At 41.0% G+C, this 4,192-nt stretch overlaps 1 long non-coding RNA gene across 1 annotated transcript; it reads left to right on the plus strand.

The window, feature by feature from the left end:
• Positions 1-380: 380 nt before the first annotated feature.
• LOC120553648 lies at positions 381-4,192 on the plus strand. Its single transcript, XR_005638194.1, has 3 exons — positions 381-419; positions 732-905; positions 4,144-4,192. It is a non-coding gene; the product is annotated as an uncharacterized LOC120553648 (long non-coding RNA).

Genomic DNA, 4,192 nt, shown 5'->3' on the forward strand with positions numbered 1-4,192 from the left:
CCACAGATAAACTGTCTCCTGCTGAGTGGTCAGCTCTGGTCTTCATCTTACTGTCATCAGAAGAAGATCTGGACGTGTTTGACTTGAAGAAATACTCTGACTCAGAGAAGGCTCTTCTGAGGCTGCTGCCAGTGGTCAAAGCCTCCAAAAAAGCTCTGTAAGTGGGATTTACTCATCAAAAAATACTCTGATATCTTTCAACAGGAGTTAAAATAAATAACTTGTTTGCTTCCTGTTGTCTCTCCAGACTGAGTGGCTGTAAGCTGTCAGAGAGAAGCTGTGAAGTTCTGTCCTCAGTTCTCAGCTCCCAGTCCTCTAGTCTGAGAGAGCTGGACCTGAGTAACAACAACCTGCAGGATTCAGGAGGGAAGCTGATCTCTGTTGGACTGAAGAGTCCACACTGCATACTGGAGACTTAGGTCAGGATTCATTAACCCATTCAACTGAAGACCATTTAAACTCTGATGAACTTTAGTTGATAAAACAGCTGACGTGTAGCTTTGTGTCTGTTCATATGATGAACTTGGGCAGTAGTTTCGATCATCAGAGTTACTTCACATGAGGACTTTTAATCATTTGCTTTTGTTGTTGAATAATTAAATACCACAAATGATTTTAAAGATGGTATTGTAAATCTGGACCAAAATGTACCTGGACAACAAACATAAAACAAAAAACGTGGCTTCATGTGTTGACAGAGGGTTCCTGTGTGTTGTTCTGTGTGTTTGCAGCCTGTCAGGCTGTCTGATCTCAGAGGAAAGCTGTTCTTCTCTCGTCTCAGCTCTGAGCTCCAACCCCTACCATCTGAGAGAGCTGGACCTGAGCTACAATCATCCAGGAGACTCAGGAGTGAAGCTACTGTCAGCGGGACTGAAGGATCCTCTCTGGAGACTGGACACTCTCAGGTACAAACACTGATGAATAAAAAGGAGATATTTGTGTAGGATGTTTTAAAGGAGACGACTCCAGGAACTAAAATGATAACTCCCAGTTGTTAATAATTTATGTAGTTTGGACAGTTTTCTTTATGTTAAAGGAACTGTCCGTGGCAAGAAACTTGTGTTATTTGTTTTTGATTGCTTTGTCGTCACCGTATGAGTAAATATGACCGGTTGTTGTGGGTTTCTTTTGGTTTCCTTGGTAATTCCATTCAATTTGACTATATGTGATATAGTATCCCATCATACTGCGTGAAAGTGATGGCTTCAGTCAGCGTGTGTTCATGTCTCTGCGGTAGTGTATTAGGCACAGTGTTGGGGAAGTTACTTTTAAAAAGTAATTAGTTAGTTACTTCTTCCAAAAAGTAACTAAATTAGTTACTCAGTTACAAATTATGAAAGTAACTAGTTACTTCAGAAAGTAACTATTGTGTTACTTTCAAGTAAATTTTTAAATGCTCAAATGTGACCCCACCTCCGCCCCTCTTTACACAACAACCGGTCATATTTACTTCTTTAGTCCTGTGGGTAAGTTAACTTAAAATACATGTGCATGTTCAATTATTTATGATAAATCTGAATATTATAATGAAATGGACACTTAATAAAACACATTATTAACAGAAACAATGTACACAAATCTAAACTATTTTAATGTTGCTGTGGGACACAGTGAGACTAGCCTCCAATCAAATGCCATGTATGTAGATATTATGTTTATATAGTGGATCGATACAAATAACACAACACCTCAACAGGCCACAACTGGGCAAAATTAAATTATGCTTGTTAAGCACTATACCAAAAATAAATAACAAAAATATATACACTTTTTTTTTTTATATAGCGCTTTTCATAGACTCAAAGTCGCAAATACCGTAAGTGGCCTGATGTTTATACTTGTGCGCTGGTGTGTGCATCAAGCCGGCGTGTGTATGTGTGTGTGGTAGAGAGAGTGAGAGAGGGATGGTGATTATCTTCAGAGTGAGTAGTGACTCTAGAGTCATAGTGAGAAAACCAAAGTGTCTCCCCTGTTCTTTCGGACAACGGTAGGAAATCTGGAGCAGGAGAAGTTACCCCTCTCTTTGATTTCATAACGCCATACCTGTCTTCTCTCTTGTTGACTGACTCGCTTGTGTTGTTCATTGTCTGACTATGCGTGTTTTCGAACACCCAGCCGAACTCTACCTCTAATTTGCTTACCATGACATTTTACTCAACCTCAGCCAATGGTCAGCATTTATGCGCTTGTGTTGTGCACTGCCCACTAACCAAGGAAGAACAGTAAAAAAAAGTCTTTGCCTCTCGGCTCAGCGATCTAGTTGGTTTGATGAAAAAAAAAAAAAAACAGCTTCAAATATAGTAACGCGCCGCATTTTTTGGCAGTAACGGTAACAGCGTTATTAAGATGGGAAGACTAATCAATTAGATTACTCGTTACTGAAAAAAAGTAACGCCGTTAGTAACACCGTTATTTATAATCCCATCACTAATTAGGCAGAGCTCAACCCCGGGGCCAGCAGATGAGAGTATTGCTGGCCCCTTCTACATTTTTACTGGTCCTAAAAGAAATATCATAGGTGTGATTGGGAAAGGACAAAAAAAATCAGGAAAGTATACGCCGCACCTACCACGAAGCTTCAGAAAATGGTTATTACCCAGCTAGCCACAGGATGTTGTGCCGTTAAAGCTAGACCAGGGGTCATCAACTACATTTTTCAAAGGGCCCAAATTATTTTAGGCAGACACTCCGGGGGCCGGACTTTCAAATAAAATGTATTTATACCTAATACGCATATTCTTGTATAATATTTCACTTTCTTATGCTACTAAATTAATGATATATTTTTTACATGTATTAGTGTAAGCAAACTCCTAACAAACATTTAAATACCTCCCCTGTTCTTTCTGACAACGGTGGGAAATCTGTAGCAGGAAAAGTTAACCTTCCTTCACTTGTTTTCAACAACAATAACAGACTGATTAAAAGAGAAAGAGGACGCCCGGATAGCTCAGTTGGTAAATATAGAGGTTCGACTCCGACCTGCAGCCCTTTCCTACAAGTCATTCTCCCCTCTCTCTCCCCTTTCATGTCTTCAGCTTTCCTATCAAAATAAAGGCCGAAATCTTAAAAAATAAAAATAAAAAACAGACAGACATAGGGAGAAAAAGGGAGAGAGAGGGAGTGCGATGGACTGAAGCGTATGCTACTAACAGAGTGACAGCTGACTCATTATGAATGGGTCCAGCACGGGTCGAATGCGCTTTGGCAGGTCAGCGGCGTTACACACATCTTGTGTAGGCTATGAAATGTCTGTATCGTCACTGCGTTGCATTTTTATGAACTATAATCCAGCAGGCGCCGTCTCTTACATGCTATTACTCAACGAACTGAAGTTAGTTGAGTTTAATAACTTCTGTGTTTTTGCCGTGGCGGCTGCAATAACAGAGAGTTACCAGCGGAAACACTGGTACCAATACAGGTTTCTCTCTCATACTTAACAATATACAGCGCTGTGGCTCTCCATGTTGCAGGGTGTGAGTGAATGGGCACGGGGCTGCGCGGAGGAGAGATCCAAACACAGTCACGGCTTTCCAGAAGGAATGGGTCATGTAACGCAACATTAAACCATATCGATATAAACGACATCGCTTCGTTCGTGGAGAGGCAATGTGAGGATGTGAGGATGTTAGGTGCACCGGTGCGACCTAGGAAAAATCTTAGTCGCACCCTTACAAATTTTGGACCAAATTGGTCGCACTCTAGAGCCCTGGGAAGAGTAATCAATTAGATTACTCGTTACTGAAAAAAAGTAACGCCGTTAGTAAAGCCGTTATTTATAACGCCGTTATTCCCATCACTGATTAGGCAGGGCTTAACATAAAAAAAAAAATTCCCACTGGCCCCCGGGGCCAGTAGGTCAGAGTTTTGCTGGCCCCTACTACATTTTTACTGGCCCTCTCTCTCTCTCTGTCTGTCTGTCTCTCCCTCTCTGTCTCCCTCTCCCTCTCTCTGTCTCTCTCTCTCCAAAAATGTTTTTATTTTGCAAGCAAAAATTTGTGTCATCCTGTCTTTTTCAGCTGATGTCATCATTATGTAACATTTAGTCTATAAAAATGACATCATTTTATGGACAGTAAATAGGGTTAGGGTTTAGGTTACTTTAAAGTCAAGTTGTTTATGCCCCCCCCATCCTCCTTTCAGGGTGGAGCCTGCTGGAGTCAGATGGTTGACACCAGGTCCATGGAGATAT

The sequence above is a fragment of the Perca fluviatilis genome, chromosome 23 (assembly GCF_010015445.1).
Source record: "Perca fluviatilis chromosome 23, GENO_Pfluv_1.0, whole genome shotgun sequence".
Classification (NCBI taxonomy): domain Eukaryota; kingdom Metazoa; phylum Chordata; class Actinopteri; order Perciformes; family Percidae; genus Perca; species Perca fluviatilis.